The sequence below is a fragment of the Mesoplodon mirus genome (assembly GCF_964341445.2).
Source record: "Mesoplodon mirus genome assembly, chromosome: 18".
Classification (NCBI taxonomy): domain Eukaryota; kingdom Metazoa; phylum Chordata; class Mammalia; order Artiodactyla; family Ziphiidae; genus Mesoplodon; species Mesoplodon mirus.
The window spans coordinates 39,397,372-39,414,555 of NC_138994.1; the positions used below are offsets into that span (position 1 = coordinate 39,397,372).

The 17,184-nt window shown below is 51.0% G+C and overlaps 1 long non-coding RNA gene across 1 annotated transcript; it reads left to right on the forward strand.

Annotated features, from left to right (window-relative positions):
• Window positions 1-11,889: 11,889 nt before the first annotated feature.
• Window positions 11,890-16,440, forward strand: LOC309793997. The gene is made up of 3 exons (XR_014291968.1): window positions 11,890-12,031; window positions 14,146-15,053; window positions 15,963-16,440. It is a non-coding gene; the product is annotated as an uncharacterized lncRNA (long non-coding RNA).
• The last annotated feature ends 744 nt before the right edge of the window (window positions 16,441-17,184 follow it).

Below are 17,184 nucleotides of genomic sequence, written 5' to 3' on the forward strand. Positions count from 1 at the left end.
GGACCGTCTTCCTTTGTTTTGAGAGCGTGTTTGTGCTTTTGAAGCTGAGACGGAGACTTCCCCTGACAGGAGAAACAGGAAGCAGAGATGTCCCAGAACAGGGCGTGTGAGCCGCAGGCCCACCTCAGACCCCAGGGAGTCCCCAGGCAGACCTGGGAGTGGGTCCTCCTCCTGCACCCACATTACAGATGATAAAACTGAGGATCCAGAGCAGAAACGCTGCAAAGCCATCCCCAGCTCAGACACTGTGTCTTGCAGTCCCAGCCACCACCCCTCATTTGCCGATGTCCCCTCCACAGTTTCTAAGCTCCGATGCCTCCTGTGACTTCCCACTGCCTGCTGCATCGACCCCCAAGCTCCTTGTCTGACAACCAGGGCCCTTCCAAGCCGCTACCCCCACCCCCAGCTCTCCAGACTCATCCTTTGTTACTCCCCTACTGTCTGAACAAACACGAGCTCCAGCCACAGCCGAGAGACACCCCACATGTCCATTTCGTCCTCCAGCCTTTCCACATGGAAGGCCCTCTGCCTGGTGCTCTCTTCCCCTTTCTCTTCCCAGGAGACTCCTATTCATCCATCAAAGCCCAGTTCAGAAGGTGCCTCTTCTGATTTAAACACCGGGCACCTTCAGCAGGATGGCAATCCTAAGGTCAACAAGGACTGAAAATAATCTTGACCTTTGCTTAGGTTTGCTATGGGCAGTGGAATCAGTGTGGCAATTCTGGGACAGGTGTGTGAGTATCGTGGGAAACACCATAAACTACTAAATACAGCAAAGCTGTTTGGAACCAGGGTTCTCTCCAGGGAAGGAGGGAGACCTGGACCTGGAAGGGGAAGGCGAGGAAGAGCCCTGTGTTGTTGGACGGGAATTGGATGAATCAGCGTGAAGTCAGATTGGGTTTTTCCTGTAAAAAAGAGTTTTTCTTCCTTCATTTATATCAATAGGGTTACGTCATGCTTTCAGATTTTAGTCAATGGATTATGATCTATTACTATTATTATTTAATTTTGATGCTTACATTGTCCCAGATTTGGCCAGTGGGACCCCCCCTTCGAGATGTCCCCTTGTCCTTTTGACACATCCCCACCATTCTCTGAGCTCTTCCCATCTCTCTGACGGTAGGTTCACGCTCTTCTAGGACTTCTGCCCCAGCCCTGGAACCAGGCATCTCTGAGGGGTGGAAGATTTTTTTTTTTTTTTTTTGCGGTATGCGGGCCTCTCACTGCTGTGGCCTCTCCCATTGCGGAGCACAGGCTCCGGATGCGCAGGCTCAGCGGCCATGGCTCACAGGCCCAGCCACTCTGCGGTATGCGGGATCCTCCCAGACCGGGGCACGAACCCATGTCCCCTGCATTGGCAGGGGGACTCTCAACCACTGAGCCACCAGGGAGGCCCTGAAGATGGTATTTTTAGTGGAGGATGGTGTTTAGAACCCAAGATTGAGCTGTTGTTGGGTGTGCTCATCAGTACGGAGGTGTCATTGTTTCCAGGCCCTCTCCGCAGACAGAGGCAAGAAAAAAAATAATAATGTGTATATATATATATATATATATATATATACATTCATTATATATATATATACACAAATTCATTTTATATATATATCACAAATTCATTATATATGTATAAACTCATTATATATATATGTATTTGTATTTTTAGAAATGTATTTCCTGTATACTCGGCCATAAACAGGAACGAAATTGGGTCATCTGTAGAGACATGGATGGACCTAGAGACTGTCATACAGAGTAAAGTCAGTCAGAAAGAGAAAAACAAATATCATATATTAACGCATATATGTGGAATCTGAAAAAATTGGTACAGACGATCTTATTTACAAAGCAGAAATAGAGACACAGACGTAGAGAACAAACGTATGGCTACCAAGGGGGAAAGGGGTGGGTGGGATGAATTGGGAGTTGGGATGGATGTATATATACTGTTGATGTTATGTATAGATAACTAATGAGAACCTGCTGTATAGCACAGGGAACTCTACTCAGTGCTCTGTGGTGACCTAAATGAGAAGGAAATCCAAAAAAGAGGGGATATATGTATACGTATAGCTGACTCACTTTGCTGTATAGTATAAAGTAACACAATGTTGTAAAGCACTTATACTCCAATTAAAATATAATACGAATAAATATATCTCCTGTGTCCTGGTGGACAGAGTGAGTCCATATTTCTGTGTCTATCTCTATGTGTATCTATATAGCTATGGATAATATTAGATTAGATTAGTAGATTAAAAACCATGAACTCCATCAGATATGAATCGGTGAATGCAGGTGAGGGGTATGTGGATGTCGTGCCATTCTCACAGCTTTTCTTAGGGTTTGAAAGTTTTCCATGTACAAAGTTGGTAAGATAGATGTGACCCTACAGAGATCTCAAAATTAAAGGTTTAGTTAAAACAAAAAAAAAAGTTGAGGGAAAATAAGAGGAAGACTGCAGAAGCCGTCACCTTCCTGGAGCCCCCCGAAAGCCGGGGGCGGGGGTGGTAGCAGCCAAGGCTCAGCCCAGGGCCCATCCTCACCTCTCCCCCAGCACCCCCTGCTCCGTCAGCCCAGACCCCAGGACGACAGGATGTTAGTAGGCGCTTCTTTCCGGCTCCGTTTCAGCTGAGGTTTCAAAGCCTCAGAATGGTGCAGTGAGCGGGGAGATCCACCCCGCCCCAAATCTGAGGTGCCTGGAGGCAAGAGCGAGGAGGGCTCCCCTTCTGAAGCTGAGTGTGTGTCCTCTGGGGCCTGAGGACCTGGGGACTGGCTTATTTTCTGTTTTTTTTTTTTGCTGTAAGCGGGCCTCTCACTATTGTGGCCCCTCCCGTTGCGGAGCACAGGCTCCGGACGCGCAGGCTCAGCGGCCATGGCTCACGGGCCCAGCCGCTCTGTGGTATGTGGGATCTTCCCGGACCGGGGCACGAACCCGCGTCCCCTGCATCAGCAGAGGCGGACTCTCAACCACTGTGCCACCAGGGAAGCCCCTTATTTTCTGTTTTTCAAAGAAAAACAGAATTATTCTGTGCCGAGTCAGGTACAAGAAGGTGAGTAGGTCTCCCTAAGGGCTACGGTTTATAGGCGGCAGAGCTGAGCTGGCCTGCGCCAGAAGCCTGTGCAACGTGGCCCAGAGCCGCTGCAGGGGGTCAGGAGAGCCGCGGGGCTAGGGTGGGCGGCGAGCAGCACATCTTGCTAGGAGGGCACGTGCACCCAACCCCCCAAGACCACCCAGGACCCCGCAAGTGGGGCTTGACTGGGAGGACCCCTGGTGGGTTTCGCACCCCGACTGAGGGTGGATGCTGGGGCCTAGAATGAGGGGGAGGCAGAGCTGGCAGCTGGGAGGGCGTCGAGACCCATCACGGGCTGCAGCTGGGTCTCTAAGGGAGGCCCGTCAAAAGCCGCCCCCAGGAGGAGAAGTCATTGTTAGCCACTGGCCATGCCAGGCCATGGTGGAACAGGCCACATAAGACTATCTCAGTCCTTAGGCCCTAACCCCCTGTGGCAGGCTGATTACGGCCCAAAGACCTGCAGGGCCGGCCCCCTGGGCCTGCGAGCGTTTCGCAGAGGTGATTACACTGAGGATCTCGAGATGGGGAGGTGGGCCCGGGTTACCCAGGTGGGCCCGAAATGTGATCTCAAGTGTCCCATGAGAGTCAGGCAGAAGCAGCAGGTTCCGTGGCCGAAGCAGGATGCCCGGCTGCTGGCTGGGAGACGCCCGACGGGCCGGGAGCCGAGGGCTTCGAGGAGTGCAGCTCAGGAGGCTGAAAAGGCAGGGAAGGGTCTCTGCCCGGGGGCTCCAGGAGGAGCCAGCCCTGCCCACGCCTTCTCCTGGGGCCAGGGGTGCAGAGCCGGGGCTTCTGGCCTCCAGAAAGGTAGAGAATGATCTTGTGTTGCGAAGCCACTGGAGCTTGTGGTGGCCCATCACAGCAGCCGCAGCAGACACCGCCCCCCCGCCTTGCGCTGGTCCGGGGTGAGTCAGAAATGGAAGCTTGAGACCAGGCCATGAGGACAGAGAGCAGGAATTGACCGCCCCCTCCCATTCCAGGCCCAGAGCTGGGGTGGCAGCTCGGGGGACCGCAGTTCAGTGAAGTTGGGGCTCAGTAGTTGTGAGACTGGACCAGACCCTCGGATGCTCCAGGGAGGCTTGGTGGGGGCTTTTGTTATCAGACACTGACTGAAACACCCGAGGGACCTCCCTGGGCTCCATCCTGTTGGGGGGAGGGGTGGTTTAGCAGGAGAACGGAGAGAAAACCCGATCATTCGAGAACTGCCCCTGAGCCTTGTCCCGCACCCAGCTCCAGCTTAGGACTTGTGCATGGAACCGAGCCAGGACCTCTGCCTGCAGAGACCAGCACTGACAAAACAAGCTCCAGAGGTCCACCGACTTGCTCCGCATGAAACTCGTGAAAAGTAGGAAAAAAACTAAAAAAATATTCAAAGTTTCTGGAAATGGCCCAAAGGGTAAACAGAAATGAAGAAACATCTGTTCAAGAACAGTTAACGAAAATTTGATAAGAAAGGTGAGAGTCTGTGATATTTGAACCAAAACCACTGCCTCCCTTCAGTCTCCTCCCAGCTCTGTGAGTTAACTCTCCGCTCCAGACTGTCCTGCCCAGAACTTAGAGCTCTTCCCCTCAGACCTAGAACACAGGGCCCCTCCCCAGACCAAGAACACAGGGCCCCTCCCCACACCTGGAACACAGGGCCCCTCCCCCAGCTCCCAGTAGGCCTTTCTTCCTGGGAGGAGCAGGGTGTCAGCATTTCTCTTGCTACCCTTGGCCAAGGCTAAGACTCGGGGGTGGGGGTGGGCGGTGGGCAGGGGCCCCTCTCATGGAACAGGGCTCCACCCTGAGTGCAGTGCGCTGGGCCTCCTGGCTCCCTGACCATCCTGGCCTGGCTCCACCCTGAGTGCAGTGCGCTCAGCCTCCTGGCACCCTGACCACTCTGGTGGTCCCTCATGCCTCTCAGGCTGCTGCCCCCACCTCCCCTCTGACCTCAGGTCCTGAAGCAGGGGTGTTACTCAGAGAGCAGCTTGCCATTGTTCCCTGGGTTTTGCCTGGGGATAGAAACCGGCCATAATACGAATAGCTCCCACTCTCTTCCTGAAGGGACTGACCTCATTTGCAACAGAGAGGGAAGAAATTCAAGCCTAAAGGTCTCTTAGGAACAGTGGCGGTTCTGCGGAGAGGTAACGCATAGAGGGGAAGAGTGAAGACACAGGCAAAACTGTAGGCTGGCTAGTTTTCAGGAGGCAATTGGGGAATGATCCCAGTAGCAGGAGCCCGTCTGGGGTCAGAACAAATAATCAAATATGGATCACACACTATTCCTTCAAAAAAGCCAGAATTTGACGGGGTTCGTTGGTAGAGCGATTTATGACCCCAGGGTGTTATTGGAAAACAATAGAGAAATGGCAGGAAATTGGTGGAGTTTAACAGCTGATGTGGTCCAGGAAAGAGAGAGAGAGAGAGAGCCTTACCAAATCCCCTGTCATCCCCGATAAACAAAAAAGAATAAAACTTGCCATTTGCAACATCATGGATGAACACTGAGGGCATTATGCTCAGTGAAACAAGGCAGAGAAAGACAAATACCATATGGTATGATTTCACTTACATGTGGAATCAAAAACACAACAAACAAACAAAACCACCACAACAAAAACCCCAACCTCATAGATACTGGGGAACAGGCTGGTGGTTGCTGGAGATGGAGGGCAGGGGGCGGTGGGGGGGGGGGCGCGGTTAGACGTGGCAAAATGGGTGAAGGGGTCAAAAGGTACAAACTTCCAGTTATAAAACAAGTCATAGGGATGTAATGTCAGCATGGTGACTATAGTTAATAATACTGAATTGCATATTTGAAAGTTGCTAAGAGAATAGATCTTAAAAGTCTTCATCACAAGAATAAATTTTAAAAAAAAGTTTTTTAATTGAAGAGAGAACCCTCTTGTCAGCCCAGCAGCTCAGCCTGGCTAAACCAGAACTTCTCTGTTATCCAGTGGTCAGACCACACGTTCCCCAGGAGGTCTGAACCCCCTCCAAGTCTGTCCTTCCTGGGGTACCTTCCCTCAGCACTAGGGTATCATACGGGCACCCCTTATATGACTCTTTAAATATATTTATTTATGTATTTATTTGGCTGTGCCGGGTCTTAGTTGTGGCATGCAAACTCTTAGTTGCAGCATGTGGGATCTAGTTCCCTGACCAGGGATCGAACCCAGGCCCCCTGCATTGGGAGTGCGGAGTCTCAGCCACTGGACCACCAGGGAAGTCCCGTATATGACTCTTTGATCATAGTTAATAATTCATTCTCCAGACTTCTGTTTAAACTGTGGTGTCCAGTCTCCTGATTAGACCCTGACTGCTACTCTCAGCAGATCCTGCACCATTTGGACCTTCTTGAAAAAAACTACTCAGTAATGAAATCTGACCAGCCTATGAGGAATTGAAATAAAGAACTCAGAAACAGAAAAGCCGTGAGAAAAGGACTGAAGGTGAGTACTGAATCTCTTGTAACACAGAACTAAAACAAAACTGGGAGATTCAGGGCTGCAGAATAGAATGTGAATATGTTATAAATGTTAACAAAGTGAAAGCAACAGAAGTTGCCGGGGTTCAGTGTAAGAAAAAAAATCCAGTCACCTTATCTTTTGTTGCAGAGAGACACTCATATTTAAATTTTAAATATATGGTTAAAAAAAAAAACACTCCAATGTGTTAAAATGACTTTCATAAACTCTATCTTAACTATACAGGGATTCTTTTTAAGGAACTCACTTTTTTTCTCTTTCCTTTCTCCTCTCCTCCCCTCCCTCCCTCTTCTCATTTTATTTTCATTTTGGAACTCACATTTCTTATGGTTAAAAAAATTTATCGCAAATCCAGAATTTATTCAGTTTTACTGTTCTTCTTCATATTCTAAATTGCAATAAAATTAATTTTAAGGTTTTTATTTTAAGAGCAGCATAGGCTGATATCATAGGAGAAAATCTAGATGATTGTATGGTTCCAATTATATGACATTACAGAAAATGTATCAGAAAAAGATCAGTTGTTGACAGGCGTTCAAGGGAGGGAGGGATGAATACATGGAACACAGGGGTTTTGGGGGCAGTGAAACTAATCCATATGGTGTTATAATGGTGAATACATGTCATTATACATTTGTCAAAATCCACAGAAAGTACAACACAAAAAGTGAACCCTAATGTAAACTATGAACTTTATTTAATAATTACATATCAATATTGGCTTATCAATTGCAACAAATGCACCACACTATAATGCAAAAATTTAATAGGAAAATGGGGGAGGGGGGTGTGAGGGGATATATGAGAATTCTCTGTACTTTCTGTTAAATTTTTCTATAAACCTAAAACCGCCACCCCCAATCTATCAATTAATTTAAAACTACACACACAGGACTTCCCTGGCGGTCCAGTGGTTACGACTGTGCGCTTCCACTGCCTGGGGCACGGGCTGGATCCCTGGTGGGGGAAGTTCCACATACGGTGGTGCGACCAAAAAAAAAACATGGATCGCGACCCCAGTCTTTTTTTTTTTGCGGTACGCAGGCCTCTCACTGTTGTGGCCTCTCCCGTTGCGGAGCACAGGCTCCGGACGCGCAGGCTCAGCGGCCATGGCTCACGGGCCCAGCCGCTCCGCGGCATGTGGGATCTTGCCGGACCGGGGCACGAACCCACGTTCCCTGCATCGGCAGGCGGACTCTCAACCACTGAGCCACCAGGGAAGCCCAACCCCAGTCTTAATAGTCACATCTGTCCGTCTATTCATTCATCCTGTAGAAGTGAGTGAAGCTGGGTAGAGAGAGTTCTATAACATACTCGTGAAATATATAGTCCCACTTGTGATGATGTTCTACTGTTTATTTTCTTTGTACTTTCTAAATTGCTTGGATTTCTTTCTGTTGAGCGTGTATTTTATAAAAACAAGTCATTATTTAATTTTTTTTTTTTTGCAGTACGCGGGCCTCTCACTGTTGCGGCCTCTTGCGTTGCGGAGCATAGCCTCCGGACGCGCAGGCCCAGCGGCCATGGCTCACAGGCCCAGCCGCTCCGCAGCATGTGGGATCCTCACGGACCAGGGCACGAACCTGCGTCCCCTGCATCGGCAGGTGGACTCTCAACCACTGCGCCACCAGGGAAGCCCCCAAGTCATTATTTAAAGTAAAGAAAAAATTTTAATGAACTAATGTGACATTTCTTGCACCCCAGAGTTTGTGGGCAAATATTCATATATTTTATTTGTGTATGTGTGTTTGCAGGTTAAAAAATTTAAAAGACCACAAAGCTTTATACCAATACCCTTATGCTTATTGATGAGAAATAGGATTATAGGTAGCTTTCTTTAAGTGCAGTTTCTTCTTTTTTTTCTTCCTCTCTTTTCTTTTTTCTGTATTGTTTAATCACGTCGTTCCTCTGCTCCCACGCTCTCCGTAACACATACCAGCTAAATAAAAATTCCTTAAATTCTGCCAGCTCATTAAATGGCCTCCCCCAGCTCTTGCGGGAGGTCCACAGTTCCGACCTGAGATGAAGTTGGGGGGGGAAACGGGTTCAGAAACTATATGTTATAGTCACGGTATTTAACCTTTACAGGAACCCGTTTTACCGGGGGAGGGATTAAGGAGCAGCCTGGGTAGCGGAGGATCCGGGGATCGAACCCGGGCTACTCCTTGCGCCGCAGCTTCTCTGCCCGCATCCCTCGTTCGGCGGCCGCGTCTGCCCTCCCGCGGCGTCGCTCGGAACTGCAGGCCGCCTTCCTGTCTGAGAAGTGAGGCGGGGTCTGGGGTCCCACGGGGGCCGAGCCACCGGGGCGGGGCCAGGCCAGGGCCGGCGGCCTTTCCCTCACGTCATTCGTGCAACTCTCGGACTTGCACCCCACCTCCCTGAATTAATACTACTTAATAGAACTGAAAATGATTCCATGAACAGATGACTTTTTTTTGAGGACGTCTTTTAAAATGTCAGTAAATGTATTGAAAGGGGGAAGACAATGTTATGAAATGCTGTTGGATACTGTTTCTCACAAAAACCGTGCATGGCCTGCTCTCTGCTCAAATCGGATATTAACTAAGTAACAGAAAAGCGTTCTTTCAAACACATTTTAACATTCCGACCCAGGAGATACATAAAAATGAAACAAGTTCACAAAATAATACCCTTATTTTTCTGATATTTTCTATTCTATTTTATTCAATCTACTTTATTTTTTCCCTCTTTTTTAAAAATTGAAGTAGGGACTTCCCTGGCTGTCCAGTGGTTAAGACTTCATCTTCCAGTGCAGGGGGTACGGGTTTGATCCCTGGTAGGGGAGCTAGGATCCCACATGCCTTGCAGCCAAAAAACCAAAACACAGAACAGAAGCAATATTGTAGCAAATTCAATAAAGACTTCAAAAATGGTCCACATCAGAAAAATCTAAAAACAAACAAAAAATGAAATATAGTTGATTTACAATGTTGTGTTAGTTTCAGGTATACTGCAAAGTGATTCAGTTTTATATATATATATATATATATATATATATATATATATATATATATATATATATATGTTTTTTTTTCAGATTATTTTCCATTATAGGTTATTACAAGATACTGAGTATAGTTCCCTGTGCTATACAGAAGGTCCTTGTTGGTTATCTATTTTATATATAGTAGTCTGTATATGTTAATCCCAAACTCCTAATTTATCCCACCCCACTTTATTTTATTTTTAAAAAATGTTCAAAGGCAGGTAGATGCACATGTGTAAAAAATGTTGGTGGGGATTGAAGCTGAGTGATGGTACAAGGGGCTCATACTTTCTATTTTTGTGCATGTTCAGAAACTGCAAATTAAAAGAATATTTTAACACTGACAGGTTTGGATTTGGTACATTTATTTTACAACTCGCTAAGGGGTCACAACCCATAACTGGAAAAATTTGAATTGCCCTAACGCCGTGCAGAGAATTCACCTGGATGTAATCAACAGATGGAAAGAAGGAAATGCTTTCCCACTGCAGTTGACTATCCCCACGATGGCCACCACCAAGGTCTCCCCTCCCTGTAGACACCTGTCATTCCCACATCAAGAGGTGAAGCCTATTTCCCCGCCCCTTGAATCGGGGCTGGCCCAGACCAGTAGAACACACCAGAGGTAATGTTCTGGGACTTCTGAGTCCAGACATCCAGAGAACCAGAACCTTCTGATTCCTGTTGCTTGGAATGAGCTGCCATGTTGTGAGGAAGCACAGTCATGGGAAGATCCATGTGGAGGAGAACCGAGTCTCCAGCTAACAGCCCCACTAGCGCCAAGCCAGCCACGAATTTCCTGTACAAGCCCTTAGGTTCCCAACTCAAAAGGTTGCCAGCTAAAACCCAGGACGCCAGATAAATTTGATTTTCAGATAAACAATGAGTCCTTCTCCAGTATGTCTCAAATATTGCACGGGAAATACTTATACTAAAAATCATTCATTGTTAATCTGTAGTTCAGATTTAACTGGGAAGCTTGTATTTTTATTTGCTGCAGGCAGCAACCCTGCACCTCGAGCACCTGAGGGCTTTCTCTGGCTGCCAGAGAACACTCAGCCCAGGTGAAAGGCAAAGCAGCAAACGTCATCCGATGAGGACAAACGCCACCTCTCGCAGCCCCTGGCGGATGACTCTGGGGTGAGCTCTACCCGTCCCCTGAGGAGCAGCTGCCTGCAGCAGGACCCGCTCCTTTGCTCTCCTCCCATCCCCACCTCACTTCCCATCTCCCTGCAGGGGCTCCTGAGGGTCGCCTCCAAAGAAACTCCTTGCTCCCAAATTCTTGTCTCAGGGTCTGTTTTAGGAGACCCAAACTGAAACAGTAGAGCTCAACCAGGGTTAACTGTCATAATAGCTATAATTATTCACTCACAGTTTCTCTCGCAGCGGAGGGAAGCAAACTGAATGTAACAATCACAGCTAACGTTTATTGAGCACTTACTGCATACATGCTCAAGATGTATTTTCTCACCAATATGCCTCTGAGGCGTCGCTAAGTTGATTTTACAGATGGAGAAACTGAGGCTTGGAGAACCTCAGTCCCCTGTGGCTTTTCACTGCTGTTCCTTATGGCTTGAACACCCTCATCCTCGTGATCACCACTTCTCAGTCTCAGGTCCCAGGCTCGGGGGCCTCCCAGGAGGCCCTCATTTGATCACCTGCACTGCTTCCATCTCAGAGGGCAGGGTCATGAGAAGGTGAGTAGGTGAGGGGAAGGGTATCACCTTAGATAGGGTGGTGAGGGTAAGGCCTCACTGAAGAGGTGATACTTGAGCAGAAACCTGAAGGAGGCGAGGGAGCCACAGGAAGACCTGGGGGAGGAGCATTCCAGGCAAAGGGAAGAGCAGGTGCAAAGGCCCTGCGGTGGGAGTGTGCCAGGGGTTTGAGGAGCAGCGGGGAGGACAGTTTGGCAGGAGCTGGGTGAAGGGTGGGGGGTGAAGCCAGGAGGCGACAGGCAGGTGGATGGGGGCAAATTCACCAAGAAGCTGACAAGGCTTAAGCTGCAGTCCCCTCAGCTGCCCAGGTATCCAAGGCACTGGCAGGGACCTTGCAATGAGCTCACGTAGTCACAGCTTTTGTAAAATGTGCAGGTGCCTTTCCTGGAGCTCCGTGTAGTTCATAGCAAACCATTAAAAAAGGCAATTTAAACATTTTGCAAGAAACCCAGGTTGGAGATGTAATATGTTTCCTTTGATAATATTTCGTTAATTTCCTGTGTTTAATTCATTTTATCCTCTTAGGAAACGTTTCTACGGAAGTAGCATATGCGTACGGGAAAGGGCCCACGTCAGAAATGAGGGGCTCGAGGAGTCTCCACAGAGGCCCAGCTCCCTGCCCGCCTCCTGCTTCTGCCAGCACGTCCCCGGGGTGACCACCCTCCTCACTCCTCACAATGCAGATTCTGCTTTCCGAAGAGCCTGTACCAGACAAGCAAGCTATCTTCATCACAGCTGGTTAAGACCACTCTCTGCCACTCGGACAGGAGGCAGGTGAGGAGGGCACTGCGTAGTCCAGGTGACGGGCATTGGGGGTGGGGAGGGGGCCAGGGTCAGATTCCAGGTACCCTCTACTGGTAGCCAATGGGATTCGCTGGTGGACCCGACGCAGGGAATGAGAGAGAGTTCTTGCCCTGAGCGATGGGCAGGACAGAGGTCTTAGAGATGGAGCAGCTGGTGGGTGGAAAGACGGGGAGCTTGTTTCCAGATGCGGGGGTGTTGGATGCACGAGCCTGGAGTCCAGGATAGAGGCCAGGTCCAAGGATGATATTTTAGGAAATGTCAGGGCATAGCTGGTGCTTAGAGACTCTGGACTGAGGTCACCCCGGGGAGTTAGGGTAGACAGAGAAAAGGCCCAGGGTGGGCCAGGGGCGCCCCGACATGCACAGACCAGCAAGAGGAGGAGGAAGCAGCCGAGGAGCCCAGAGAACTGGGAGGAGAGAGGCTGCAGGCAGTGAGGGACGCCTGTGCTACACACTGCCATCCACGACAGCACGAGGCGGGGACACCACTGTCCTTCCCTCCCTCTGAGGCCGCCCCTGGCATGCCCCACCCAAAACACCTGCTCGGCCACGCTCGGTACCCCTCCTTTCTTTATAGCGCACCCTGTGCGCCTTGACTGTCGTTAGGCCCTGTCTGCGTCCTGAGGCGGTGACTTTGCTCATCCTCGGATCTGCCGAATCCCAGAGCCCAGCTCAGCACCGGCACCCCAGGTGCCGAGGCTGGGTCACCTGCCGGCGGAGGGCGCTGCGATCTGAGAGTCGCCGCCAGAGGGCGCCCGGAACTGGAGGGCTGACCCCGCGGGAGAGGGCCCGAGGGTCCTCACGGGGTGGGGCGGGGAGATCCGACCGGAGCGGGCTTCCCGGAGCAGGAAGACCTTTACCAGCCTGTGGAGGGAAGCAGGATGAGGGCAGGCTTCCCAGGAGGTGACTTTTTTTTTTTTTTTTTTTTTCTTTTTGCGGTACGCGGGCCTCTCACTGTTGCGGCCTCTCCCGCCGGGGAGCACAGGCTCCGGACGCGCAGGCTCCGTGGCTATGGCTCACGGGCCCAGCCGCTCCGAGGCATGTGGGACCTTCCCGGACCGGGGCACGAACCCCTGTCCCCTGCATCGGCAGGCGGACTCTCAACCACTGCGCCACCAGGGAAGCCCCCAGGAGGTGACTTTTTAACTGTCCTGCAAAATGAATGGGCGGCGGGCCGGAGCAGGGCCGGGGGTGCCGGTGGAGCCGGTGGAGGGGCGGGAAGGCCCGGGAGGCCCCCGAGACTGGGGAAGCGCGCAACTGGCGGAGCGCGGCGATCTGGGCGGATGGCAGGAGTGGCCCCCCGGAGCTGATGCGTGCTCAGGCCCCAAGGGGTGGAGGCATGGGGGGAGGCGCAGCGCTTAGCCTTTCCGGTGCTCGTGGACATGGGCACATGGGTGCTCCTACGGGGGCGCCCCCCTGCTGGCACCCCCCAGGCCCCAGCTCCCCCTCCCGGGGAAGGTCTGGACAATGGGGTCCACCTCCTGCCAGGGAGCGTCCCCAGGGCCCATACAGCGCCCTCTCCCCTTTTCCGCATGGAGGAGTGATGAGGGCAGAAGCGTTGCTCGGTCACAGCCTGAGGTCAGAGCCTGGAGTCCCTGCGGGTCAGAGGTCAAAGGGCTGCCTGCATGTCTGGAAGGTCTGTGGTCACTGGGGGAGAAGCTGAGGTGACCTCATCCTGAGAACCTGGAGAGATGGGGGAGGGGTGGCAGGGAGCCAGGCAGGAGGGGGCCTGGGGGCCCGGCAGGGGGGCGCCTACAGCACCGGTACCGGTACCGGGCCTGCCTCACCGAGGCTGCCTCTCCCCAGGCCTGAGTCTGATCCCCTTAGAACAGGGTGTCAGGGGGTGGCCTGAAGCCCCTTCCAGGTCCTGGGTCCAAGGCCAGCAGGAAGGATTGGCTCCTTGGGTGACTTTCTGCTGCAAGAGCTTCCAGGGACAGTGTTGTCAATGATAATAATGATAATAATAAACTTTTTTTTGATGTTTCTATATTCCAGGAACTTTTCTAAGTGATGAATATATTTATTAGATAAGTTATCCCCCAACAATACCATGACTGAAGAGCAATTTTTGGTCCCCTTTTACAGATGAAAAAACTGAGACTCTGAGAGGGAAGTGACTTGTTGAAAGCCACGCAGCTGGGATGGAGCAGTCTGGCTCCAGAGCCTCTGGGTCCCTAAGGTCACCTGAGTGACCCAGCCCCATACCACGGATAAAGAGACCCTGAACCTTGCCTGCTCTGAGCACAGAGACAAATGTGGCTCCAGACGTCTCCCCCCAGGCAGAGTGACCTGGAGGGCCCCCTTCAGCCTGGGGACTGCTCATCTGGATGTGGGCGGTCAGCACTGGGTCAGGGGATGGTGCCCAGCTGCCTGGGTGCTGGCACTGGAGGGGCAGCTGGGGGTTAAAATCCTAACTGTACCACTCTGCTGTGTGATTCCAGGCAAGTCACCTAGCTGCTCTGTGCCTCAGCTTCCCCTTCTGTAGAATGGAGATGTATGATCATATAGTGCTTCCTTTAGAAGATTGCTGTGAGGATTAGATAAAACAATATACATAAAGCACTTGACTGCTGGTTTTCCATGGGCTCCCCTTGGGTGCCTCTGACTCTCCTGGTTCTGGAAACTCTCACCTCACATTCAGCAGGGTGGGCAATAAACCTGGTCTCCCAGACTCAGAGACGTCATAAACCAATGTTTCTGAATTCTCCCACTGGTCCTCTGGGGTTGGTATTACTTATCAGACCCCCTCTATGAAGGAAGAAACAGAGGCTCAAAGAAGGGGGAGGGGGACTTGCTCTGCAGCCAGAAAAAGGAATGAAGAGGGTGGCTGTGTGTGGATAGGAAGTGATCTCTCTTTTTTTCTTTTTTTTTTGACCCTGATGCTTGGCATGTAGGATCTTAGTTCCCCGACCAGGGATCAAACCTGTGCCCCCTGCAGTGGAAGCACAGGGTCTTAACCACTGGACCACCAGGGAAGTCCCAGGAAGTGATCTGTAAGTGATATTGTTAGATATTGTAAATTGGGGGGAAACCAAGTGCAGAGCAATGTGTAGTATATGCTCACATTTGAGTGAAAAAGGGGTTGGGGGATGGGAAATATAGGTAGATTTGCCTGTATGTGTATAAAATATCTCTAAAGTTTTAAGGTATTGATTATTTATCCCTAAGGAGAGGAACTGGGTGCCTGGGGTCTGTGGTGGAAAGGAAACTTTTTGCTGCACACCTTTTAGGTATGAAATACCTAAAAGGATGTTTTTGTGTGTTATTTCCCTGAAATAAGGTCAGGGAGGGGAAAATGAATACATTAATTCAGGGTTGCAAATTCCAACACCAACAAGAGCTAAACAAGAAATATGAATACATGTGAGACATCAGGGAGTGGTGGAGACTGAGGTGAATAGTCATGTCCTACCTAACGGGGCAGCCCTGCTCAGCGTCAGCAGATTGCTGCCCTTCAGAAGTGCAGGCAGACCCAGAGTTGTCAGAGCTTCCAGTTTCCAAAGAGAAATGGAAATGGGGTGGCCACTGGATTAGGAAGACGGTCAGGGCGACTAGGAGAGCACAGCCTAAGGAGTGGCCGAGCTAGAGGGAGATGGAGGGAAAGTGTGGCAGCCACATCAGCTGACTGACCTATCTATCTGCCATCCCCAACCCCCCCTCCCCTGCTGCCTTCCACTTAAGAGACTGGAGAGGAGAAATGACTCACCTTCCCAGTCTCCCTTGCAATTAGGAGTGGTCATGTGACACAGTTCTGGCTGATTAGATCTAAGGAGTCCAGTGGGGTTGGGGGGTAGGGGTAGGTTCTGGGAAATTATTTCTCTTCATGATAAAAGGGACAAATGCTTTCAATTCACCCTAAACTTAACCATTCCTCTTCCTTCCTGTCTTAAATGTGAATGCAGGGCTTCCCTGGTGGCGCAGTGGTTGAGAGTCCGCCTGCCGATGCAGAGGACACAGGTTTGTGCCCCGGTCCAGGAAGATCCCACATGCCGCGGTGCGGCTGGGCCCGTTAGCCACGGCCGCTGAGCCTGTGCGTCCGGAGCCTGTGCTCCGCAACAGGAGAGGCCGCAACAGTGAGAGGCCCGTGTAACGCAAAAAAAAAAAAAATGTGAATGCAGATGCAACACCAGGTGCAGTAGCAGCCATCTTGCAAACAAGAGGGAAAAGCCAAGAAATTGCAGCGTTATGAACCCTGACATCACTGGCCTGGTAAAGCAATGCCAGCCATAGCTGATCTCCAAGCTCATTGGGATGGGGGAAAATGCACTCCTATTTGTCTGAGCCACTCTGATCTGTTTTCTATTTTTTGTAGTCAAACACATGCTTAACTTTATAAAAGATGCGTATTCGATAGAACTCAGAAGACATGGGAAAAGGAGAGGCTAGGCAGGAGTCTGTGGAGGGTAAATGTCAAGGGGAGAGGCTTTTTGTTTGGAGGTGGGGGAGGCCTGATCATGTTTCTATGATAATAACCGGCATTTACTGCAAACACACTATGTGCCCTACACAGTGATTTACACAGATCAACTTATTTCTTAGTGCAGTCCTCGGAGCCAGGCCCCGCTATATCCCCACCATAGGGGAGGGAACTGCGGCTCCGAGAAGCAAAGCAGCTTGTCCAGCCCTATGGCTACAGGAAGTGCAGCAGGATTTGAGCTCAGGTAAAAGCTGTCCAGCCCAGGATGGGCTCTGACTCCTCCACCTGCCCCTCTTGGGGCCTCAGTCTCCATGTGAAATGGGGCGCGCCGGGAGGCTGCCATTCTGTGGTCCCAGTGGGGGCGGAGATGTACCAGCTCAAGGAGCTGGCCTCTGCTGGCCCAGCAGGGCAGGGGTCAGCCACGCAACCACCAACCCTTTCACCTCCATGTCTGGTCCGTCCCCGCTGGTGGGATGAAGGGGCTGGGACTGACGCAGCCCTGACCGGGCGCGGGGGGGCGGTGCCTGGAGGGCGCAGCCTGGGCCTCTGGGCTTCAGTTTCCTCTCGTCTGTGAAGGGCACCGAACAACACGCCCGCGGCTGCTTGGAAGGCTCGCAGTGACCTAAGTTCGGCTGGCGTGGAGGGAGGGTGTGGACCTCCCCGGCCGCCCCCTCTTGGGGCCCCAGGTCGGCCCCAGGAATTTCCGG